General features: G+C 40.5%; 2 long non-coding RNA genes across 3 annotated transcripts in view; one reads left to right on the top strand and one right to left on the bottom strand.

Moving 5' to 3' along the window:
• The first annotated feature begins 213 nt into the window (after window positions 1-213).
• LOC132390583 (uncharacterized) overlaps window positions 214-27,416 on the top strand; it is a 37,496-nt gene continuing 10,293 nt past the window's right edge. For both annotated transcript variants that reach the window (XR_009510946.1, XR_009510945.1), the window contains exons 1-3: window positions 214-319; window positions 4,821-4,985; window positions 8,734-8,826. This is a non-coding gene — a long non-coding RNA (uncharacterized LOC132390583). The remainder of the gene's footprint in view (window positions 320-4,820; window positions 4,986-8,733; window positions 8,827-27,416) is intronic.
• On the bottom strand, window positions 8,900-19,453 carry LOC132390582 (uncharacterized). Its single transcript, XR_009510944.1, has 4 exons — window positions 19,424-19,453; window positions 16,640-16,804; window positions 14,987-15,033; window positions 8,900-10,865 (listed from the first exon to the last, which is right to left on the bottom strand). It is a non-coding gene; the product is annotated as an uncharacterized LOC132390582 (long non-coding RNA).

Below are 27,416 nucleotides of genomic sequence, written 5' to 3'. Positions count from 1 at the left end.
GATCCTGGTAAACCCCTGTTGGATCCTCCTAGTTATAGACCAATATTCCTGATTTCCCATTTGTGTAAACATATGGGATATATGGTATTAGAGTGGTTGAATTATATTTTGGAAAAGGGAGGGGACATGTTGTTGTTAATATACTGGATTAGTTTGAGGGGACAAGTGCTGGTTCAACAGCACATGTCCCAAAAGCAGTCAATGTTTTTATGCAGAAATCTCAGCATCTACTTCAACACAGCAAGCTTCCAGAAACAATATAGTCAGTGGAAATGTCAATCCATCGCCTCCTATATTGTCGCGATGAGGCCACACTCAGGTAGGAGGAACAACACCTTGTATTCTAGCTGGCCAGCCTCCAATCTGATGGCATGAACATCGATTTCTTGATCTTCCGGTCATGCCTCCCCTCCCTCATCATTCCCCATCCACTTTTCCCTCTTGTCGCCTACCCATCACCTCCCTCGGGTGTTTCTCCCCCCCCCCCCCCCCACTTTTCTTTCTTCCACGCCCTTCTGTTCTCTCCTATCAGACTTGCCCTTCTCCAGCCCTGTAGCTCTTTCACCAATCAACTTCCCAGCTCCTTACTTCATCTCTCCCTCTCCCAGTTCCAGTTATCACTTTGTGTTTCTCTCCCCCTCCCCCACCTTTAAATTTACTCCTCATTGTTTGTTCCCCAGTCCTACTGAAGAATCTTGGCCCAAAATGTAAACTGTACTTTATCCACAGACGCTGCCTGGCCTGCAGAGTTTCTCTAGCATTTTGTGTGTTCTCCTTGGATTTCATTAACTGCAGATTTTCTCCTCTTTATTACTCAATGTCAACAGGCATTCTGTATGACAACTGTCAAAGTCCCACAGCAGATATGAAACTCGAGGTTCGGCAGATGCTGAGAATAAACTGCAAAGTAACACACAAAGTACTGCAGGAGCTCAGCAAGTCGGGCAGCATCTCAGCAGAGAAATAAACAGTCTAGGTAGGATGAAGTGTTTGGGCCCATAATATTCACGGTTTATTCCTCTGCATAGATGCTGCTGGGGCTACTGAGACCCGCCAGCATTTTGCAAACATAAACCTCTTTTTTTTCAGTCAATCAGTTTCCAGATGTTGCTGAACTTTCATTTGTAGCCTCATCCTCCTGCTCTGGTTCCCTCTTTCTACTCCCCATCAACTCGAGCCTCCATCACATCTAGAGCCTCCTTTTTGCTGATCCCACTTGTTTCTGCTCCATCGAATATTTACCCACCATTCTGCTCATACCTTAGAGGAGAGCATTGTATTGCAACAGTCTGGCTGTGTGAGGCACGGCCCTTCAAAATCAGTGAAAATCACCCAAAACAGTGAACAGAGAAGGGCAGAGCCTATATTACCAGCAATATCGAGGAGCAGATAGGGAAACAGATTCTGGAAAGGTGTAAGAATAACAGAGTTGTCATGATGGGAAATTTTAATTTGCCAAATATAGATTAGCATCTCTCTAGAGCAAGGGTTTTTATGAGGTGGAGTTTGTTAGGTGTGTTCAGGAAGGCTTCTTGACACAATACGTAGTTAAGCCTACAAGAGGAGAGGCTGCACTTGATTTGGTATTGGGAAATGAACTTGGTCAGGTGTCAGATCTCTCAGTAGGAGAGCATTTTGGAGATAGTGAATATAATCCTTTCTCCTTTACAATATCATTGGAGAGATATTCGGAGCAGCCAAGTTAGAAAAGAATTTAATTTGAATAAGGGGAATTATGAGGCTATCAGACAGGAATTTGGAAACAAATGCTCTCAAGGAAAAGTACGGTAGTGTGGCAAATGTTCAGGGAATACTTGAGTGAAGTTCTGCAATAGTTACGTTCCCATGAGACACGGAAGTGATGGTAGTGTGCAGAAACTCTGGTGTACAAAGGCTGGTCAAGAAGAAAAGAAAACATTACTTCTTACTTCTTACTTCTCCTGACAGTAAGAGTGTTCACTTTGATTTGCAAATATGTGGATTTCATCTCCAGGCACAGTGAGGATATAAAATACCCATTTGAATACACTCAGATATGAACTGATTGTTCATAGTCACAGTGCATTGATTACTCTTCACAAACATGTCTATCCAAATAGAAACTATTTGCGCCATTGCAAAATACTCCACTTGAGGTTCCTCCCCTCCCTGAATCACAATATATAGGGGACAACCACCTAAATCTGATACAGCAGCTCAAAGAAAGCAACTTCCATTTCTTTGTTACAGGTACATCTGATTTTTCTGAGTCTTTCTGAAATAATTATTGTCAAGCATTAAATGTAGATGGCTTCATTGGTAAATTGGAAGATGAAGAAACAATTGATGGAGCTGTGGATAGTGTGGAGGACTGGCAATAAATACAGCAAAATGTAGATCAATTGCAGATATAGGCTGGGAAATGGCAAATGGAATTTGACCCAGATAAATGTGACGAATTGCACCTCAGTAAGTCAAACGCAAGACAGAACACTGTTATGGGCAAGGTCCTTTAGTGTTGCTGAGCAGAGAGATCATGGCATCCTAGTTCATTGCTAGTTGTAAGTAGCTACACAAGTTGGTATGTTGTTTAGAAATCGGCTTACAACATGCTTGCATTTATTATTCGAAGCATTTAGCTCAATAGTCATGTTCCTAATTTGTAAGACTCTCGTTGGGCCACATCTGGATGACTGCATACAGTACTGGTCGCCCCACACTTGGAAGGATGTGGAGGCTTTGGAGAGGGTGAAGAATATGTTTACCAGGATGCTGCTTCATTTAGAGGGTGTGTGCTATCACAGGAGGCGTAATAAAATGTTGTTTCCACTGGAGCTCCAAAGGCTGAGGGGTGATCTGATAGAGGATTGCAGGAAGATGGAGAGTATGGACATGGTATAGGCAGGAAGGATTAGTGTTTGGGTGTTTTTGATTTGCTTTATAGCTAGTTCATCACAACATTGTGGCCCTAATGGCCTGCTGTTGTGCTGTACTCTTCATTGTTCTATGTTCTCCTTAGTTCTCAAAGCATTTTCATAGCAAACTGACCCATTTGACAGTTACCTTGTAGCTGTTGGTTAAATCCTTTGCGATTTACAATTTGCTATTTCTAAACTCAAGGTAAAGATTCCATTTAGTATTTTAAATCTCTCACAATATCATTAGACATTTTGGCTCTTAAACCACACAAGCAGCAATGACGTTAAATTAGTTTCGTCATTCCCTGTTCATGAGATGTTCTTCTGCACACCATTGATTTAACATGTGGTAATTTAATAGCACCTTTCTGTCAGCTTAAACAGTCTGACATATCACAGAAACAAACGTTTTCACTGATAGAACTGCCAATGATCAAATGACTTATCTGTAAACGCTTTAAACTCTTGTACATGAAAGTCGCTGAAGGCTCTGATATTCTCAATCCACCTTGCCTGGCACAAATGATCAATCCATGGTCAAAGTCACTAAGATCTCATTTCTTTCCTATGATGATGTTTGGTCTCAACAACAAATGAATCTCTTGACCATTCCTGCATGCTTTTATGCATTAAGTTTCATCGACAATATTGGATGATGAGATATCGGCACTAACAAGTGTAATGGGATGTACGGGTGTTCCTAATAAAGTGGCCACTGAATGTACTATGCTCTGCTTGGGCTGTCCTGAACCATTTCACTGTCATTGAGATATTTTAGTAGAGTTTCTGATAAATTGGAAACACAGCAACCAACCTCACACATGCAGCAATGTTATGCCCTGATAGAAAGGAAAATGACTCAAAACCAGGGAGAACTTGCCCATCTTTTCCATGGTATATGGAAATCACTCAAGAGGCTTTAACATATCTGCCTGGATTCCTTCAGGATGGCATTGAAATAGCATCCTAGAATTTGAACTGTTCACTCGATTGGACCTCAAACCCACGCTATAGCCTCAAGGAAATAATCACACCACCTTGTCACACTTGACACTGTTAAGAACTCAGCATAGAAACAACTTTAGGGAAATGGAAAACAATCAGCTCAGCAAAGGCAGTAGTACAGGAACTTGCAGCTCATACTGAATGGAATCTAAATTCATACTCTCTGTGATTAAAGAAGAGAATAGTAATTTTAATATTATTCTATCTACAATTGAATGGTGTCCTAAAGTTGTCTTCAAGGCTACCAAAGTCTGTACTTCTGCAGATAATCTATTACCTTCAGTGACAGTGTCTGATTGTACAAGACAATATGTGGGAACCGAATTCAGCACAGATATACTATAGCCCATTGTTGAACACACTCAACTTAAACTAGAAAAATACAGTATTGCCTTTAAAACTGATCTGATTTACTGTCCCAGCTATCCAAAGATAAGTCATTCTTGTCATATAGTAGTATGTCTGTATTAATTTTACCTGTATTCTCTGTTTTCTGAAATATCCTCCCTCTCAATTTGTAGTTTCCAAAAGTCATAGGAGCAGAATTAGGCCATTTAGAACCAACGGGTCTGCCCATCATTCCATTTTGGATGATTTATTATCCCTCTCAACCCCATTTGCTTCCCCTGCTCCGAAACCTATCACAAACATATTAATGAATAATCTATCAACCTCCGCTTTACCCATCCCCAATTACATAGCTTCACAGCTGTCTGTGGCAAGCAATTCCACAGATTCACCACCTTCTGGCTCGAGAAATTCCTCCTCATCCCTGTTGTAAAGGGAAATACTTCTACTCCAAGGCTGTACCGTCTGGTCGCAAACTCCTCCACCACAAAATACATCCTATCTACTTCAACTCTATCTAGGTCTTCCAATATCCATAAGCTTTCAATGTCCTTCTTTTCTCTTTACCAGAGCTATCAAAATTGAGATACCTTCCTCCAGATAATTGCCTTCCAAAAAACTCTTGTCGTCCTGGTGTTTCTCCTGCTGATTGTTAACACTGAGTTTTCCAAAGCCCGAGGGGTCAGACGACTTGATATCAGATTCAACAGTAATGCAGAGGGAATTTCTTCACAGGTAGGATTGTCTTAGCTCCACTTCTTTAACATTGTTCATTGTTGAAATTGCCTGCAATCCCAAAAAATGAACAGGTTCAGGAACTCGCGTTCAAATTCAATTTTCTTTACAGATATAAAACCAAACGAAACAACATTCCTCTGCACCTTGCTCCAACCACAGATCTTTGATCGCACAAAGCGCATAAAACTAAATATTGTCAAAAATAAGTGCATAAAATATAATTCACAATGCATGCAGTGTGCAGCACATTAAAAAAACAACTAACAGTACAGAGCTCACTGTCCTGTGATGAGAGGTCGGGAGTTGCAGGGCATTAATTTGTTTTGTAACCTAATGGAAGAAGCTATTACCCAGTCTAGCAGTCGTAGTCCTCGAGCTGCAATGCCTCCTTCCCGATGATTATAGGTCAAAGAGATTGGGAGATATGTGCCAGGGATCCTCAATGATGCTTTGGGCTTTCACTAAATCAAATGTGTCAGATCATTAATATTCCAAACAACATTTTATTTAAAGTCAAACATCTATTTTTTGATATAATGAACATACTGAAATGCAATATAAAACATTAATTTTTCCAAGTCAAATTGAGTTTATTCTTATTATCATAAGTTCAGTGAGGTACGGGTTCAGTACCAAGGAAAATTTGCATGCAGCAACATCACAAAGATGAAGGGACAGACAGCACACAGAATATAGATTATGCATTAGGTCTACCTTAAGTCATGCCATATGCAATAAAGTCGATTTGCCATCATGAGTATATATTTTCAGAAGTTAATTGGCTGGAATAGTAATGAATGGGAGATTGGTTTGACTAGACAAAATAGATGAATGTCACTTGAGGCAGGCATCCCCAAGAGTGCTGAAAACATTGTCAATTACAATTTCCCACGAGACGTTACTCACGGACAGTTATACAAAATCGTGTAGGTCTTGTAATGGAAATGTTCCCATGATAGTTCAGGGTTTATTCATCGAGAAGATACTTTGATTGATGCACCAGTGGGGTGGGAGGTGGACGGGGTAATATTTTGGAAATACTTTCTGAGGAGCTGACTGGTCAAACTAAATAGTGAGAACTGGTGCCGAATACTTTCCTGTGTTCAATGGTGGGTGAGGTTCACCAATGACGGACTGGGCCATATTTGGTACTTATTACAGGCTATTCCGTACAATGGCATTGATGCTTCCATACCAGGCCAAGATGAAACCAGTCAATAAACTCTCTAAGAGACATCTGTGGAAATTAATCAACGTTTCAGATAATAATTCAAATTTTGTCAAGCTTCCAAGAAAGCATAGCGTTTTTGGTGACATTCCAAATCTCCTCAAATTCCTATTGAAATATAGCCGCCGTCACACCTTCTTTACAGCTGTATCAATATTTTGGGTCCAGGTTAGCTCCTCGGACATACTGGCACCCAGGATCTTAAAATAGCTCCCTCACTGCATTTCTGATCCCTCCATGAGGATTAGTGTGTGTCATTCACTCAACTATAACGTGTCATCTCTCCTCATACCCGAACTCCGGAAAACACGTTGAGGAATTCTTCCATGGGCAACAAAGTCAATGGTCTGAGATAACTGAGCAGCAAGTTGACTTCACAATTCTTTGTTAATTGTTAATTCAAATATGAGCGAAAGTCTGAGAATCAGATTCCCTCGACACAATAGGTGACTTTGTGGTTTGTTAGAAGTAAAGGTCTGTTAAGATCAATTAAGAACTGTGCATTCCAGTGATCCACTACTCTCTGAATAAATAAAACCCTACCCATCACATGCCCTTTGAACACACGCCTTCTCACTTTAAATGCCTGCCCTTTGGTATTTGACATTTCAACCCCGGGAATCAGATACTCCCTGTCTACTCTATCTATGCCTCTTTTAAACTTATAAACCTTCATCGGAATTCCCCTCAGGCTATGGTGCTCCAGAGGAAACAACTCACCGTCCTTTCCAATTGTATCCAGTCTCAATTGTAAGCCAGACTGACGCTGTGGAAGTACAGCTCCAGAAATATGATTTTTATTTCTGCAAGGAGCATGTGTGTGTGTGTCAAATATCCGTCGACATTTCCTGGTACATGCTTCAGAGCATCGACTGATGATAAGAGAATGCTCACCATGACACTGGAGTAAACTCCAGATGTCTCCTTCTCCTGTGTAGTAAAGGACTTCAATTTGCTGCATCCTACTACAGGTTCTGAGTTATCATAATTCGAAAATGAGCAATGCTAAAAGTTCAGGTGCAACTGTTCTATTTATATTTTCTGCCCATTACACTACTGGTGTTTTGGCAGCAATAAAGGTCTTCCTTCTTTGGCTGTGTTCAGGGCTTCCTTCATCATGTCAGTGTTACGCCTGTGACAATAGACAATAGGTGCAGAAGAAGACCATTCAGCCCTTCGAGCCTGCACCGCCATTATGAGATCATGCCTGATCAATTACTATCAATACCCTGTTCCTGCCTTGTCCCCTAATCCCTTGATTCCCCTATCCATAAGATACCTCTTTAGCTCCTTGAAAGCATCCAGAGAATTGGCCTCCACTACCTTCCGAGGCAGTGCATTCCAGACCCCCACAACTCTCTTGCAGAAGAAGTTTTTCCTTAACTCTGTACTAAATGACCTTTTTTAATGATCCTCTTTTTAAAACGTTTTTTATTGCGTTTTCAAATAATTACAGAAAGAAAAACAAATATACCCTTAGCCCCTCCCCTCTAACAACCCTACAGAAAAAAAAGAAAATGAAAAAAAAAGAAAGAAAGCGAGAGTGCCTGTATATCTGAAGATCCCCACATGCTCCACGGAGTTCGTAATAACTTTATTATATATACTTATTTCTTTCCCCAAATAACCAATTATTTTATCTTCGGAGCAGTCATTTGAGATCTTAAGCTGTGTTGCCTTTAAGGCATTTGTTTAGTTTATTATACTTTTGCTTTAGTAATTTGTTTGTTATCAATTTCTAGTTAAAGTTAAGGTTGTTTAAAGTAAATTCGTTTTCTGTGATATATAGCGGCATGCGATGACGTCACTCCCAGTTACGCCGTGTGTTGTGGGAGAATACCGGTTTGGAGAAACAGGAGGGAGGGGGCTTATGTGTACAGTATCAGCGCGAGAAAAGTTTTCTTTCTACGCACTAGAAACATTAGTGAATCAACGCCCTAAGTTCATGAGATAATCGATATGTTGAATTAAAAATGTTAACGCTGATTCTGTTAAAAGTAATGATGATTGATAAAGTTTATGTTTTTTGTTATTTAAAGAGTTGCGGATAGTTTGTGTTGAAGTGTATTTAAAGCCAGTCGATGGCGTGGGTAGATTCTGACTGTATGTTGCACTTTAATGTAAGATTGTTGTTGTAGTTTTACTTTTGCAAGTGTTTATGATGTAAATGTGATGTCAAGAAGGAAACAAATACAGTATATTTTTTGTATTGTTTTATCAACAGTTTTCACCATACCTTAATGTGGAAGAGTGAACAGTAAATGGTTAATCTTACTGGGACCGCCTCATTGATTGGTTTATGCTTGGTGTTTAGTTCAGAGTTATTTTACAGCTGTGTGAGAACACTACATAAGCATTTACGAGAATGACCGCATCTGATTTCAAATCCCAGAAAATCCTGCAGTCTCGTTCCTGCAGTTCTTCCATTGGAGTGAAAATCATATAGTTATTGGAGATGATGTATGTTGCCGTATGTCGATTACAATAATGACATTTGTGCTGTTCATTTTTTTTCAGACAGCTGCACCATAGACCCTGAAAGTGACATCAGGAATATCTTCTCCGCAAGTTACAGTGAGCATCTGGGTTAAAACTGATCAACAGCACAAGGTCAGAAACATAGTGTCACTACCAAAAGTTCCAGCCAATAGAAGTTCAACACTGTATAATGTGCGTTAAAGAAATGTGAAATAGTGCAACACTTGTAATAATAATTAACAATCAATGAAACATACATACAATGTGTTCTTCATTAGCATTTATTGTAAGACTGGAAGTGGTTACTACTGATATTGGCAACATTTATTCACCATACCTAATATCTGTGCTCTTGAGATTGTCCCCATTAAACACAAAATTATTATAAATAATTAATTTTAGACATACTTATTTAAGACCATATGACATAAGAGCAGAATGAGATAATCGGGCCCATTGAATCAGCTCTGCCATTCAATCACTGATGATCCTTTGTTTTATCTCCTCCTCAACCCCATGAGAAAGTAAGGATACATGGGATCCAAGGAGACATTGCTTTGTGGATCCTGAACTGACTTAGCCCAAGAAGGCAAAATGTGCTTGGAGACGGGTCATATTCTGCATGGAGGCCAGAGTCCAGTGTTGTGCCTCAGGGATCTATTCTGGGACTCCAACTCTTCGTGATTTTTATAAATGACTGAGACGAGGTAATTTAATGAGATGAGGCATTAATAAGATGCAAAACTGGGCTGAGAAATGGTAGATGAAGTTCAACCCAGATAAGTGTGGCCTGGTTCATTTTGGTAGGTCAAATATGATGGCAGAATGTAGAGTTAATGCCTAGACTCTTGGCAGTGAGGAGGATCAGAGGGATCTTGGGGTCCCAGGCCCAAATTTTCTTTAAATAACTATTTATGGTTCTTAGTAATTGTTCCATCCAAATAAGTAAGTTTATTTCTTACAATTTTAAAAGGAAGGTTAGTATTAATTGATACTAAATGATTCAATAGAAAAAGTTCACTCTTATCCTGAATACTGACTAAAACAGGAGACAAAAGAATGTACGATAGCTAATAAAGTCTCAACATTAGGAATATAAAGCAAAAGGTCATCGGCATAATGCAAAATTTCTAAGGTAAGGACATGTTCGGCACAGCTTTGTAGGCTGGAGGGCCTGTATTGTGCAGTAGTTCCGTGTTTCTATGTTTCTATCATATCTGTTTCCTCAACATTTCATGTCCCTCCACCAATATTCCTAATATCTGCAAACCTGGCAGGAAAACCATCTATTCCTTCATCTAAGTCATTATATACAGCATAAAAATAAGTGGCCCCATAGGAACCCTGCGGATCACCACTAGCCACTGGCAGCCAACCAGAACAGGATCCATTTATTCCCACTCGCTGCCTCCTACCAATCAGCCAATGTACTACCCATGTTAGTAACATTCTTGTAATATCATGGGCTCTTAATTAAATACGCAGCCTTCTGTGTGGCACTTGTGTCAAAGGACTTCTTAACGCCCAGATATACAAAATACACTGCATCCCCTTTATCTATCCTACTGGCATTCTCATCAAATTATCGCAAAAGGTACATATTTTTAGCCAGATGGTGGTGGAATTATGGAATTCGTTGCCACATACAGTGTGGAGGCCCAATCATTGAAGGTGCTTAAGGAGGAGATTGATAGGTATCTAATTAGTCAGTGTATCAAGGGATATGGGGAAAAAGTCGGAAATTGGATCTAGATGGGAGAATAGTTCAGCTCATGGTGGAGTGGCAGAGCAGACTCAATGGGTCGAATGGCCTCCTTCTGCACCTTTACCTTGCTTGAAATGTAATATGAATTATTAATAGAGTAAACGAATAGACTATAACAGAGACAGTACTTAGCTCATGACGAATTAATGTTGTCACAAATAAAGTGACTATGAATCACTGATTATTTCTGCTTGGCATAATTTATAATTATTTAATTATTTCTAGTTAAATATTGCTATATTTCTACACAATTCCTGCTTAGTGTGAATGTAACGAGAGCCAATTTCCTTCGGGATCAATAAAGTATGTCGTTCAGTCTGTCTGTCTGACTGAAGTTTCTGGCAGACTGAATTCCTTCCGATGGATCATTGCTGGGAGTGCTCGTTCCTTTTGGCCAGCTCGCCATCTACAACACAAGTTCAGAAATATTCATTTGTTACTGAAAGCATAGTACCTTAAAACCTGGAATACAACAAATGATTAATATTGAATAGGATAAAAAAAAACCTGACACATAAAGGTTTGGAACAAGAGGAAGTGGATTATGATGAATGTTAAATTGTGCCAATGCTTGAAATAAGGGATGGCAATAAATAAAGGGCTGCAAGAAGACCACAGACATGTCATCAGGTTTGAAGGACCATGTGCCTCAATGACCCTGAGTTCTATGTTGTCTGGAGTCAGGGCCTTCTGCTTTAGCTCTTGGTAGTATCAGCCATACCGAACAGGTAAATAAGTAGAGGCCAGGCGAAGAGATGTCCATGGGTCCTGCCCGTTCAGGGTTTCAGTTTAGCAATAAAAATTCAGACTGGTAAATCAAAACTGGTCTGGAAACGCAATAAAGAATAATTCTACATCTGAGTGTAACTGTTTTCCTGAGTCTCCACATGAAATGCATACTAGACAGTAGAGAAAGCTAAGTGGAAGTACTGACATGATGAAGGAAGCCCTGGACACAACCAGAGAGGAAGACCTTTATTGCTGCCAAAAACACCGGTAGTGTAATGGGCAGAAAATATAAATAGAACAGTTGCATTTGACTTTCAGCATTGTTCGTTTTCGAATTATGATAACTCAGAACTTGTAGTAGGATGCAGAAAATTTAATTCCTTTACTGCACAGAAGAAAGAGACATCTGGAGTTTACTCCAATGTCGTGGTGAACATCCTCTTATCATCAGTCGTGTGCTCTGAATCATGCACCAGGAAATGCTGCTTGATATTTGCCACACACCCATACTCCTTGCAGAAATAAAAATATTATTTCTGGAGCTGTATTTCCTCAGTGTCAGCTTGGCTTACAATTGAGACTAGATACAACTATTGTATTATACAAAATTAATTAAAGTTCATAATGTGTTCCTTTGTTGCCTTTACATAGATCTAGTTTTATCAAGAGAACAGAAATATTCCCCGATATGTGACACAGCAGACTCTGCTTAGCTAATATTATAGACTGATTACTTTTGTTGAAAGTTATCAATATACGTTATCAAATGACAATTTTAATTAAATTACAAAGCACTTCAAAGCACTTCAACAGGACTGACGATTTGGTATTCACTTAATGAGTGACATGTCAACAGAAACATTGAGAAAGTTTGTAGTATGATACCAAAGCAAAACGGATTATTGTGTAATGTGGGCATTGATTACAAATTGATTGGAACTCATTGTCCTGTAATTCTGTTTGAGGCATCATGGTCGTGAAATTATGGAATTCTTTGCCACATGCAGTGTGGAGGCCCAATAATTGAGGGTGTTTAAGGAGGAGATTGATGAGAATCTAATTAGTCAGGGTATCAAGGAATATGGGGAAAAAGTCGGAAATTGGAGATGGGAGAATACTTAAGCTCATGGTGAAGTGGCGGAGCGGACTCAAGGGGCCGAATGGCCTACTTCTGCTCCTTTACCTTGTCTTGTCTTGACATGTGAATTATTAATATAGTAAATGAATAGACTAAACTCAGAAACAGTGCTTAGCTGATAACGAATTAATGTTGTCACGAATAAAATGACTTTGAATCACTGATTACTTCCACTTGGCATAATTTATTATTATTTAATTATTTATGGTTTTATATTTCTATATTTCTACGTGGGATTTTCCGCCGGCTTTCACTATTACGCTGTTACAGGAGTTCTAGCCTTTCTTCTGGTGCGTCTCAAGGAGCTGTTCCCCAGACCCTCTTTTATCCCCACTCATAGGGTCTCAGATGTCACTCAGGGTGGAATGATGCCATCCCCTAACCTGCCCACATTGCCTGAGGGCTTCCATGAAGCAGAGTACTCAATACACAATTCCGCCTCCAAGAAACAATGACCTTTTCCGTGGCGTTGTATCGCTGGGGGCCAGGACATTCCAAACTTATCTCACTCATTTCCTGGGTCTCCTACCCTGCCTTAATAGCGATCTTGCATTTCTCAAAAAGGAAGAGGGAGAAAACAGAGAACTATCGACCTGTCGGCCTGACATCGGTGGTGGGAAAGATGCTGGAGTCCATTATTAAGGATAAAATTGTGGCATATCTAGATAGCAGTGATAGGATTGGGCCAAGCCAGCATGGATTTACCAAGGGTAAATCATGCTTGACTAATCTGTTGGAGTTTTTCGAGGATGTAACCAGGAAGTTAGACGGGGGAGATGCAGTGGATGTAGTGTACCTTGATTTTCAGAAGGCATTTGATAAGGTCCCACGTAGAAGATTGGTGGGTAAAATCAAAGCTCATGGCATCAGGGGGAAGACATTGACATGGATAGAACACTGGTTGGCAGATAGAAAGCAAAGTGTAGGTGTGAATGGGTGTTTCTCGGAATGGCAGGGGGTGACTAGTGGGGTGCCACAGGGCACGGTATTGGGACCACAGCTGTTCACCACTTACGTTAATGATTTGGATGAAGACATAAAAAATAACATCAGCAAATTTGCTGATGATACTAAGCTGGATGGCAGTACGACATGTGATGAGGATGTTAGGAGAATTCAGGGTGACTTAGATAGGCTGGGTGAGTGGGCAGATACTAGGCAGATGGCGTTTAATGTGAATAAGTGTGAGGTTATCCACTTTGGGAGTAAGAACAGGAAGGTAGATTATTATCTGAACGGTTTAGAGTTGGGTAAGGGAGAAATACAAAGAGATCTCGGAGTCCTTGTTCATCAGTCACTGAAAGTGAATGAGCAAGTGCAGCAGGCAGTGAAGAAGGCTAATGGAATGTTGGCCTTTATTGCAAAGGGAATTGAGCACAAGAGCAAGGAAATCCTCTTGCATTTGTACAGAGCCCTGGTGAGACCTCACCTGGAGTATTGTGTACAGTTTTGGTCTTCAGGGTTAAGGAAGGACATCCTGGCTGTAGAGAAAGTGCAGCGTAGATTCACGAGGTTAATTCCTGGGGTGTCTGGACTGTCTTACGCAGAGAGGTTAGAGAGACTGGGCTTGTACACGCTGGAATTAAGGAGATTGAGAGGGGAACTGATTGAAGCATGTAAGATTATTAAGAGATTGGACTAGATAGAGGCAGGAAATATGTTCCAGATGATGGGAGAGACCAGTACCAGAGGGCATGGTTTGAGAATAAGGGGTAGGTCATTTAGGACAGAGTTAAGGAAAAGCTTCTTCTCCCAGAGAGTTGTGGGGGTCTGGAATGCACTGCCTTGGAAGATAGTGGAGACCAATTCTCTGGATGCTTTCAAGAAGGAGCTAGATAGGTATCATGAATAAGGGAATCAAGAGATATGGGGACAAAGCAGGAACAGGGTATTGATAGTAATTGATCAGCCATGATTTCAAAATGGCGGTGCAGGCTTGTAGGGCCGAATGGTCTACTGCACCTATTGTCTATTGTCACAGGCGTAACACTGACATGATGAAGGAAGCACTGAACACAGCCAGAGAAGGAAGACCTTTATTGCTGCCAAAAACACCAGTAGTGTAATGGGCAGAAAATATAAATACAACCGTTGCACGTGAACTTTTAGCATTGCTCATTTTTGAATTATGATAACTCAGAACTTGTAGTAGGATGCAGCAAATTGAAGTCCTTTACTACACAGGAGAATGTGACATCTAGAGTTTACTCCAGTGTCATGGTGAACACCCTCTTATCATCAGTCGATGCTCTGAAGCATGTACCAGGAAATGTCGATGGATATTTGCCACACACACACATGCAGAAATAAAAATCATATTTCTGGAGCTGTATTTCCTCAGCGAAAGCTTAGCTTACAATTGAGACTGGATACAATTGGAAAGGACGGTGAGTTGTTTCCTCTGGAGCACCATAGCCTGAGGGGAATTGCGATGAAGGTTTATAAGTTTAAAAGAGGCATAGATAGAGTAGACAGGGAGTATCTGATTCCCGGGGTTGAAATGTCAAATATCAAAGGGCAGGCATTTAAAGTGAGAAGGCGTGTGTTCAAAGGGCATGTGAGGCGTAGGGTTTTTTTTTATTCAGAGAGTGGTGGATCACTGGAATGCACAGTTCTTAATAGATCTTAACAGACCTTTACTTCTAACAAACCAAAGTCACCTGTTGTATGTTCGGAATCTGCTTCTCAGACTTTCGCTCATATTTTCCTGTGAATTGACAAGAAACAAAGAATTGTGAATTCAACTTGCAGCTCAGTTATCTCAGACCATTGACTTTCTTGCCCATGGAAGAATTCCTCACCGTGTTTTCCGGAGGTCGGGTTTGAGAATATAGAGTTCGGGTATGAGGACAGATGACACATTATAGTTGTGTGAATGACACACACCAATCCTCATGGAGGGATCAGAAATGCAGTGAGGGAGCCATTTAAAGTTCCTGGGGGCCAGTATGTCCGAGGAGCTAACCTGGACCCAACATATTGATACAGCTGTAAAGAAGGTGAGACGGCGGCTATATTTCAATAGGAATTTGAGGAGATTTGGAATGTCACCAAAAATGCTATGCTTTCTTGGAAGCTTGACAAAATTTGAATTATTATCTGAAACATTAACAAATTTCTACAGATGTCTGTTAGAGAGTTTATTGACTGGTTTCATCTTGGCCTGATATGGAAGCATCAATGCCATTGTACGGAAAAGCCTGTAATAAGTACTAAATATGGCCCAGTCCGTCATTGGTGAACCTCACCCACCATTGAACACAGGAAAGTATTCGGCACCAGTTCTCACTGTTTAGTTTGACCAGTCAGCTCCTCAGAAAATATTACCAAAATATTACCCCGTCCACCTCCCACCCAACTGGTGCATCAATCAAAGTATCTTCTCGATGAATAAACCCTGAACTATCATGGGAACATTTCCATTGCAAGACCAACCCGATTTTCTATAACTGTCCGTGAGTAACGTCTCGTGGGAAATTGTAATTGACAATGTTTTCAGCCCTGTTGGGGATGCCTGCCTCAAGTGACATTCATCTATTTTGTCTAGTCAAACCAATCTCCCATTCATTACTATTCCAGCCAATTAACTTCTGAAAATATATACTCATGATGGCAAATCGACTTTATTGCTTATGGCATGACTTAAGGTAGACCTAATGCATAATCTATATTCTGTGTGCTGTCTGTCCCTTCATCTTTGTGATGTTGCTGCATGCAAATTTTCCTTGGTACTGAATCCGTACCTCACTGAACTTATGATAATAAGAATAAACTCAATTTGACTTGGAAAAATTAATGTTTTTTTATTGCATTTCAGTATGTTCATTATATCAAAAAATAGATGTTTGACTTTAAATAAAATGTTGTTTGGAATATTAATGATCTGACACATTTGATTTAGTCAAATCCCAAAGCATCATTGAGGATCCCTGGCACATATCTCCCAATCTCTTTGACCTATAATCATCGGGAAGGAGGCACTGGAGCTTGAGAACTATGACTGCTAGACTGGGTAATAGCTTCTTTCATTAGGTTACAAAACCAATGAATGCCCTGCCACTCCCGACCTCTCATCACAAGACAGTGAGCTCTTTACTGTTAGTTGTTTTTTTTTAATGTGCTGCACACTGCATGCATTGTGAATTATATTTTATTCACTTATTTTTGACAATATTTAGTTTTATGTGCTTTGTGCGATCAATGTTCTGTGGTTGGAGCACGTTGTAGAGGAATGTTGTTTCGTTTGGTTGTATATCTGTAAAGAAAATTCAACAATGAACACTGTTAAAGAAGTGGAGGTAAGACAATCCTACCTGTGAAGAAATTCCCTCTGCATTACTGTTTAATCTGGTTTCATGACGACTGGACATTTGGGCTTTGGAAAACTCAGTGTTAACAAGCAGCAGGAGAAACACCAGGACGACAAGTGTTTTTTGGAAGGCCATTATCTGGAGGAAGGTATCTCACTTTTGATAGCTCTGGTAAAGAGAAAAGAAGGACATTGAAAGCTTATGGATATTGAAAGACCTAGATAGAGTTGAAGTAGAGAGGATGTATTTTGTGGTGGTGGAGTTTGGGACCAGACGGTACAGCCTTGGAGTAGAAGTATGTCCCTTTACAACAGGGATGAGGAGGGATTTCTCGAGCCAGAAGGTGGTGAATCTTTGGAATTGCTTGCCACAGACAGCTGTGAAGCTAAGTGATTGGGGATGTGTAAAGTGGAGATTGATAGATTATTCATTAGTATGTTTGTGAAAGGTTCCTGACCAGGGGAAGCAAATGAGGTTGAGAGGGATAATAAATCAGCCAAAATGGAATGGTGGGGCAAACCCTTTGGGTTTAAATGGCCTAATTCTGCTCCTATGACTTTTGGAAACTACAAATTGAGAGGTAGAATATTTCAGAAAACTGAGAATACAGGTAAAGTGAATACAGACATCCTTCTATAGGACAAGAATGACTTATCGTTGGATAGCTGGGACAGTAAATCAGTTCAGTTTTAAAGGCAATACTGTATTTTTGTAGTTTTAAGTTGTGTGTGTTCAACAATAGGCTATAGTATATCTGTGCTGAATTCAGTTCCCACATATTGTCTTGTACAATCAGATACCTGTCACAAGGTAATAGATTATCTGCAGAAGTACAGACTCTAGTAGCCTTGAAGACTACTTTAGAACACCCTTCAATTGTAGATAGAATAACATTAAAATTACTATTCTCTTCTTTAATCACAGAGAGTTTGAATTTAGATTCCATTCCGTATGAGCTGCAAGTTCCTGTACTGCTGCCTTTGCTGAGCTGATTGTTTTCCATTTCCCTAAAGTTGTTTTTATGCTGAGTTCGTATCAGTGTCAAGTGTGACCAGGTGGTGTGATTCTTCCCTTGAGTCTATAGAATGGGTTCAAGGTCCAATCTTGTGAACAGTTCAAATTCTAGGATGCTATTTCAATGCAGCTCTGAAGCAATCCAGACAGAGATGTTAAAGCCTCTTGAGTGATTTCCATGTACCTTGGAAAAGATGGGCAAGTTCTCCCTGGTGTTCAGTCCTTGTCCTTTCTATCAGTGTCATTATCAATCACATTGTCGTAACGTTGCTGCATGAGTGAGATTGGATGCTGTTTTTTCAATTTATCAGAAACTCTACTTCTAAAATACCTCAGTGACAGAGAAATGGTTCAGGACAGCCCAATCAGAGCATAATACATTCAGTGGCCACTTTATTATGGACACCCGTACATCCCACTACACTTGTTAGTGCCGATATCTCATCATCCAAAATTTTCGATGTAACTTAATGCATAAAAGCATGCAGGAATGGTCAAGAGATTCATTTGCTGTTGAGACCAAACATCAGCATAGAAGAGAAATGAGATCTTAGTGACCTTGACCATGGATTGATCACATGTGCCAGGCAGGGTGGTTTGAGAATCTCAGAACCTTCAGCGACTTTCATGTACAAGAGATTCCAGCGTTTAAAGATAAGTCATCTGATCTTTGGCAGTTCTATGGGTGAAAATATTTGTTTCTGTGATATGTCAGACTGTTTAAGGTGACAGAAAGGTGCTATTAACTCAAATTACCACATGTTAAATCAATGGTGTGCAGAAGAACATCTCATGAACATGGAATGTCGAAACTAATTTAACGTCATTGCTGCTTGTGTAGTTTAGGAGCCAACATGTCTAATGATATTGTGAGAGATTTAAAATTCTAATTGGAATCTTTACCTTGAGTTTAGAAATAGCAAATTGTAAATCGCAAAGGATTTAACCAACAGCTACAAGGTAACTGTCAAATGGGTCAGTTTGCTATGAAAATGCTTTGAGAACTAAGGAGAACATAGAACAATGAAGAGTACAGCACAACAGCAGGCCATTAGGGCCACAATGTTGTGATGAACTAGCTATAAAGCAAATCAAAAACACCCAAACACTAATCCTTCCTGCCTATACCATGTCCATACCCTCCATCTTCCTGCAATCCTCTATCAGATTACCCCTCAGCCTTTGGAGCTCCAGTGGAAACAACATTTTATTACGCCTCCTGTGATAGCACACACCCTCTAAATGAAGCAGCATCCTGGTAAACATATTCTTCACCCTCTCCAACGCCTCCACATCCTTCCAAGTGTGGGGCGACCAGTACTGTATGCAGTCATCCAGATGTGGCCCAACGAGAGTCTTACAAAGTAGGAACATGAGAATTGAGCTAAATTATTTGAATAATAAATGCAAGCATGTTGTACGCCTATTTCTAAACAACATACCAACTTGTGTAGCTACTTACAACTAGCAATGAACTAGGATGCCATGATCTCTCTGCTCAGCAACACCAAAGGACCTTGCCCATAACAGTGTTCTGTCTTGCGTTTGCCTTACTGAGGTGCAATTCGTCACATTTATCTGGGTCAAATTCCATTTGCCATTTCCCAGCCTATATCTGCAATTGATCTACATTTTGCTGTATTTATTGCCAGTTCTCCACACTATCCACAGCTCCATCAATTGTTTCATCATCTGCCAATTTACCAATGAAGCCATCTCCATTTAATGCTTGTCAATAATTATTTCAGAAAGACTCAGACAAATCAGATTTACCTGTAACGAAGAAATCGAAGTTGCTTTCTTTGAGCTGCTGTATCAGATTTCGGTGGTTGTCCCCTATATATTGTGATTCAGGGAGGGGAACAACCTCAAATGGAGTATTTTGCAATGGCGCAAATATTTGGATAAACATGTTTGTGAAGAGTAATCAATGCACTGTGACTATGAACAAACAGTTCATATCTTAGTGTATTCAAATGGGGATCTTATATACTCACTGTGCCTGGAGATGAAATCCACATATTTACACAATCAAAGTGAACACTCTTACTGTTAGGAGAAGTAAGAACCAAAATGCACTTATACCTCATCCGTAGCATGGACTCTCAAATTGCACCGTCCACTGCAATCTTGGTCAGCAACCAATAATTTCCTATCTTTTTCCTTCCTGTGTTCCTCAGGAGTAGAGTGACATTTGTGATTTCCCGGTCACGGGGAGCAATTCCTGACTAATTATTCTTGCACTGTGAATGCCTTCACAATCGCTTCAGCCTCTTTTTGCGAATCCGTGATGTCTTGTCCATCCACCGTCAGGATTTACAACTCTCCAAGCAATATCTCCTTATTAAAAGTGATGATACTCAATGCCGCCCAGGCTTCAATTTCTGGCATCTCTTCATGTCGGAAAACATTGGAGACTGACACAAAGTACGTGTACAGTTCTCTGCCGTTTCAGTGTGTCTGACAACTTCTCCAGTGTCATTTCCCAGAGGTCCAATATCCATTCTACACTCTCTTTTACTGTTTATACATCTGTAAAAGTACTCTTTGTATCCTCTTTAATATTCACAAAAAGAATTAGGTTTAATATCACTGCTATATGTCTTGAAATGTGTTATGCTCGAGAAGTACATCGTAATACATTATAATAAAACCAGTAAATCACAGTTAGATTTCTATAAAAATAGTATAAAAAAGTTAAATAAGTAAGAAATCCGATGTCAGATGGGAAGAGGCTGTCGCTGAACTATTGAGTGTGTGCCTTCAGGCTCCTGTACCTCCTCCATGATGGTAGAAATGGGAAGAAGGCATGTCCTGGGTGGTGGTGGTCCTTCATGATGGATGCTGCCTTTTTGAGGCAGCGCTCGTCAGTGATGTCATGGATGCTATTATTTCATCCATACTTTTCCTTAATTCTATTGTAATTATTCTGCACATTATTCTACACCTTCTGCATTATTAATGTTTTACCTTATCCTACCTCATTACACTGTGTAACGATATGATTTGATTTGTCTCAAGGGTATACATGCAAAAACATTCACTATTGCGGTACCTATGGCAATAATAAAAACATTCCAATTCCAATCTGTTGAACCCACTTCCCTGCTATTTATTGAAATACTGTCCACAGCCCTAGTTATGTGATTTGTCAGGACTTCAGACCTAGCATGTTTCAGCTGGAACCTGTCCAATCAAATCATCTCCATCCTTCCGCAATAGTGGAAGCAAAGTACCATGAATCTAAGCATTCTTCTCTTCCTCCAGCCAGCCCTCCTGTCACCCGCAGCCATTGGATCGTCTTGACTTAAGGAGGGACAGCTGTAGCCTAATAGGGGGCAGGTGTTTATAAGGGACTCGGGGACTGAGCCTGGGTGTGGGTTGTCCTACTCCGAAGCCGGTTTAACCCGATCTGTACCTGGGCTGCCGGCTCTGAATTCTGCTCTTTCCCTGGTTGCCGGCCTGCTCGGAATCCTGTTTTGCCCTGTTGCCGGCCTCTTCTGCATATGTTCTGTCCGGTTGGACTTGTTCCACTGCTTCTCTCGTGTGCGCTGGTCCCGCTGTTCCGCCTTAGTCGCCTTGCCTGCGCTGTCACGCTGTTGGTTGCCCTTCCCAATAAACCGGTGTATCACGGTAGCCCTACTGCTCACGCTGGACGCAGCTTTCTTCTGATTCCTTGCCTCCCTCAGGCAGGCCCGGCTGGACTGCCGCTGCCCGGTGGGGATTCTGCCCTTTCCACCCATTGCTCACTAAGGGTTGTGCCCCGCACCTGCCCAGGTGTCCGCTCCTTGCAGATGCCTCCGTGTTTTTAGCCTGGGAGGTGGCCCTGCCCGGGATCCATGCGGCCCGCCACGAGCTCTGGGATCCTCCTGCCCTATCACGAAATCGGGGATCCAGCCCCGCCTGCATAAGCCCCTGCATGCCACGGCATCCCCATCCTGTCCTACCCCTAGTACTTCAGTGCCTGCGTTCTGCATTCGGGTCCAATCCTGTCCCCGTCCTGACAAGCTCCTGGAGACTTGATACTATCAAAAGGCTTGTCAGGAGGCAGATAAGAGTCAGGAGTCTAGATGTAGGGATGAGAGTGATGAAAAACCAGAATGGGTAAGGATGGGATTTCTCTATTAGGTCTCCAGATAAAGTTTGAATAACCAACAGACTTATGATCTGTTATGGCTTCTGTCACATGAAGTGGATGTTTTTCACTGGGTACTGTAAAACAAATGGAAAGTTAAAAACAGTATATTCCACGAATGGATGGTTACGTACTCGTGACATGACAGTGGAACCTTGTCACTTGACAGGGGTTGAAGCTGTACTGGACTTGAGGTAATGGTCTTGTGATGGTGAAATGACGTCATTTTCCCGCCAGTAGAGATCATGTGACAGTTTTTTTTTACTGGTTATAAAAGGAAGACCCCACCCTGTGAGGAGGGGCAGCTCGTGGCTGGATTTGTCAAGTTGATTTCATGCCACTGCGTGATTTAATGGGATGACGCAGTTTAGCTGAAGGTTGAAGTTTTATCAAATGCCAAAAGTTTAAAAGATCATTGCCAGCAGGTTCTTGAAATACTGCTAGTTCCGAAATCAGTGGAGAGTGAAGATCGAAGATCGAGGAGGATCTATTTCGACGGTGAAACGGGTTCGACCTTATTTAATCCTTAATCGAAAGGATTTCGTGGACTGTTCACGTGTTAATCTCTGCGGGAAAGCCGGAGATTGAGGACAGTGTGATAAAGGAAAGGTCAGTGCCTTTAAGCCGTTCCATTTTGTAAATTCGTCGTGGGAGAAGTTCGACATCGGGTATGGAAGTGAAGCGACGTGAAAGAAAATTTAAATAGTCTTATAAAGTCTCTCCTTTTAGCTGAACTGTGAGCATATCGAACTTTTGGCAATACTACTTTCAAGAACTGTTTTTGCAATATCGCTTTAAGGACTGTTTGAGCTGCCGCACAGCAGCTGTTTCCGGTTACGTTAGTGTTTGGTTACTTTTGGGGGGGTTTGTTTTCTGTGTTTAATAAACGTGTTATTTGTTATACAGAACCCCTTGCCGAACATATATTCATTGTTGCCGGAATATGTAACAGGATGACGTCAGCTTTTCTGTCAATGCAGAATCATCTCACCCACTTCCACGTAGCAAATCAGTGGTCAGCACTTTACACCACTTAATATCTTTGAATCCAAACCCCAGCTCCTGAAGGGAAAAAGGTAGGTCATCGGGCATCGTGAATAAATTATTGAGATTTATTTCTCGTCAGCTGAGGAATACTATGTTACCCTGCAGACTTTGTATGAATTGAACGAGCTGGTCTTTGTGCAATAGATGTCAAGTCTGATCTCTAATTGCGACTAATACGTATCTGTGGAGGGAAATCCCCATAAATGGACAACTGTAAATCCTGCATCGGACTCAGCTCCACCATAGACTTTCCATAGAGTCCAAAAAGAGAGAGTGGCATTCCACAGATCTTCCCAGTTCACAAGCTGGGAAATCCCCTGGCTAAATTCATCTCAGATTTACTAAGTACAAACTAAGTTAATAGACATGTTTTTACCATTTAGAAGACATTTGGACATGTGCATTGATTTGAAAGATTTAGAGGGTCATTGAGGGCAAATAAGAAGCTCATTCAGGTAACTTGCTCAGCGTGGATGTGTTTGGCCGTAGTGCCTGTTTTCTGTGCAGTATATTTCTCCAAATCTATTGTATTAAGTAGTTCAAATTATTTTCTTTTTGTAATATTGGACATGTGTTTTCAGCCGATGAATCTTTAACACTGAGTCTGTGGAAAAAGCTCCTCACTGATTGCCGATGTCAGCAGAGCAGCTGCTCGCTCTGGAACTGGCCCTGTGCTCTTTGAGTCTAGCTGATGTGCAGTCAGCTGGCAAACCAGTGCAGAGGATCAATTGTCAAACTGATCTACTGTCACTAGTGCTTCCAGCTCCCCTGTAAGCTGACTCCGTTATCGAGTGTGACTTTATATATAGTAAGCAGCACTCAGCCTTCGGGCTTAATACTGAATTAACACCATGGACTGGCGTTATGAAGTGTCTGTGGGCCAAGATGGAAACATACCCAGATGAATTGTCTTAGGCCATGCTGAGCAGGCTCTCCAGAGAACAATTGTAGTAAGAGGACAGCTTGCATAATGTAGATTTTGAGTGAATGATGAGTGATAATCTCAAACATTTTAGAATCTCAGTCTTTCCTGTGGGACTACTAAACCTGTTCCACTATCCAGCAGAGATCAGAGGCTGGTCACTTTCTGAACTTGATACATTCATGGTGTTCTTTGTCTTCTTTCTTCTTCAATCTTTTTATTAGTTTTTATAAAAAAACATAACATAATATTATATTAAACAGGTTATGAATACAATAGATTTGAAACTGAAATTGGTAACAAAATAATAATATCTTATTAAACTATCAGCAAAAAGAAGATCATACAATAATCAATCTAACCTACATTGATTATACATGTAAAGGATTAAAATAATCGTCAAAAGAAAAAAAAAGTATAACATACAAGAAAAAATGTATATTTAAGAAAATAATAAAAATAAAACCTAAACTAACATGGGCAATAATAATAGTTTATATGTATATGATAGTGTCAAAAAACTCCGGAACTCCATACCAGAACAAGAATAATAAGAGTAAATGTCTGGAAGAAGCCAAATTAATTCTTATGTAAGTGTCGAATAAACGGTCCCCAAGTTTCTTCAAATTTAATTGATGAATCAAAAATAGTACTTCTAATTTTCTCTAAACTTAAACAAGAAATAGTTTTAGAGAACCACTGAAATGTGGTAGGAGGATTTACTTCTTTCCAATTTTGTAATATAGATCTCCTGGCCATTAATTTTACAAAGGCAATCATTTGTCTAATTGAAGGGGAGAATCGAGTATCATCTTCATTTAGTATACCAAAAATTGCAGTAATAAAATGAGGTTGTAAATCAATATTCCAAATTGAGGAAATGGTAGCAAATATGTCCTTCCAATAATTATGTAAAGTAGGACATGACCAAACATGTGGGTCAATGAAGCCACATCTAAATAACATCTGTCACATTGAGGATTAACATGAGAATAAAACCGAGCAAGCTTATCTTTAGACATATGAGCTCTATGTACAACCTTAAATTGTATTAAAGCATGTTTTGCACATATAGAAGAGGTATTAACCATTTGTATTTTCCCATTTTTCCGTTGAAATATGATTAAGTAAAAGACAGTTACAGAAATCTAAAAAAGATGGTGGTTTAGCTTTACCCAATTTTAGATTTTACTATTGGGCGAATAATATTCGGAATTTATTATACTGGAAATTAGACTTAGATTTACCATTGTGCCCACAGTGGGTAAATTTAGAATGTACTGATACACAAGGATATTCTCTATTTTCAGTTCTTGGTTCTTCACTCCCTGTTGATTTAGTTAAACTTAATAAACAGATATCTAACCGTATTGTCAAACATGGTGTTCTTTGTCTTACATCCACATCAGGTTTAAAAATGTTACTGGTGTTTATCTGCTGCACCTATATTTCCAGTACGCTCATCGCTACCCTTTCAGTGACAGATCTGAATGCCACTCGTATTGACCCAGACATTTACATTCGGACCTAAAATATCCTCTTCTACACCTCACCAATTGTTCACTTACATCGAAACAGTGCATCGTATTCCAATATATTTTATGTGCAGTCGTAAAAAATACAAATTGATCAATGTATATTTCACCCTTTGTGTGTTCTACTGGTGCCTGTCGACCATGTGGCCTTGCTTATCTTGTTGCTGCTCAGTTCTGTTATTCAGCTGATGGAAGACTGACGTATCATAGAGGGAGAAAGATGAACTTAGAGAAATGGAGACTGCAAGAACTGCTTCTGTTCCCAGCCATTCTCCATGACAACAAGAATTCTGGACTGGCTGGTTGACAGGACACGCTCAAGGAACAAAGACAGAATGAATGTTAACAACGTTTGAGGGCAGCATTAGTGAAATAACGAAGTTGAATTTGTTCAGGTCTCGTACCACACATCCGCCAATCTCTTTGACACCCACAATCTTTAGGAATGAAATGCTGGAGCATCAGGTCTACGACTGCCAGACTGGGTAAAAGCTTCTTCCCTCAGGCTGAGAACCTAATAAATATCCTCGCACCACCAAGGTCTCATCACGAGCAATGTGAGCTGTTTATTGTTTACTGTTTACTCTTTACAATTCACCCGTGCTGCCCACTGCATGTATTGTGAATTTTATTTTAGCCATTTATTTGTGATAATGGTGTGTTTTATGTGCTGTGCTTTGTGAGTATATGTTTTCTGAGTGCACCATGGTTTGGAGGAACATTTCTTTATTTGGTTGTCTGTACTTGAACTTGAGTTACTGAACCTGTTGAGCTAGTCTATTTGTCGGTGTAGGTTAACAATGCACAAATTACAGAAGTGGAGGAAAGTCAAATTCACCTGTGCAGACTGAGGTAGATCCACTTTGCTTCTGATACTTTTGAGTATAAGTTGAACTCTGGAAAACTCAGGGTTAACAAACAGAGGCCAAGTGTATTTTGAAAAGGCATTTACCTTTAGGAAGAGATCTCACTGTTCATGGCTCTGGGAGAAATTCATTGAAACAGGCGGGTTTGTGGATCTTGGATATGAAGTAGAAATGTTGGTTATGGGGTTAGAGTTCTATTATGTTGGTGGCAGTCTAACATGTCTGGTGCTATGAAAATGCTTTGAAAACAATGCAGAGTACTGTTGGGGGAGACAGTCTATGGGGGAAGCAACTATGGTGGCACTTCTGACACAGAGTCTGCCCCTGTGACTCAGATGACAGGGACATCAAAGATGCAATAATAACAGGGTTGACTTAGTGGGCGATTTTAATTTCCCAAATATTAATTAGCATCTCCATCGAGCAAGGGGTTCAGATGGAGTGGCATTGTTAGGTGGGTTCAGGAAAGTTTCTTGCCAAAATATGATGATAAGCCTACATGAGGAGAGGCTGTACTTGATCGAGTATTGGGAAATGAACCTAGTCAGGTGTCAGGTCTCTCAGTGGTAGAGCATTTTGGAGATAGAAATCACATAACATTGCAGAGGGATAGGAACAGATAAGTTAGGAAAACGTTTAATAAGAGTAGGGGGAAATATCATGCTATCCGGTAGGAACGTGGAAGCTTGAATTGGGAGCAGATGTTATCAGGAAATGTATGGCAGAAATGTGGTAAATGTTCAGTGGATGTTTGTGTGGATTCCTGAAGAGATGTGTTCTAATGAGACAGGGAGAGGATGGTACGGGACAGGAACCATGGGGTACAAATGCTGTTGTAACTCTAATCAAGAGGAGAGCAAAAGCTCATGAAAGGTGCGAAAGACTAGATAATGATTGAGATCTAGAAGATTGAGGCCAGAAGCGGCCAGGTGAAGGATTGATGAGCAGGATAAAGGAGAACCCCAAGGCATTATACAATGACAGGAATAGCAAGGGGATAAGATGTGAGAGAATAGGACCAATAAAGAGTGCCGGGGGATACGTGTGAATGGAACACAGGCGACTGTGGAAGGCGAGGGGTGGAGCCCATGGCAATGATATTTGCTTCATGAATGGGGACAGAAGTAGTTCCGGAGGATTGGAGTGTTGCAGATCTTGTTCCATTATTCAACAAAGGAAGCAGAGTTAGCCCGGGAAATTGAAGACCAGTGAGTCTTACTTCAGTTGATGGTTAGTACTTTGGTGGAGAGATCCCATGAGG

Source organism: Hypanus sabinus, unplaced genomic scaffold (assembly GCF_030144855.1).
Source record: "Hypanus sabinus isolate sHypSab1 unplaced genomic scaffold, sHypSab1.hap1 scaffold_967, whole genome shotgun sequence".
Taxonomy (NCBI): Eukaryota; Metazoa; Chordata; class Chondrichthyes; order Myliobatiformes; family Dasyatidae; genus Hypanus; species Hypanus sabinus.
Note: the sequence above shows the minus strand (reverse complement) of the source record. Positions and strands in the feature narration are given on the sequence as shown.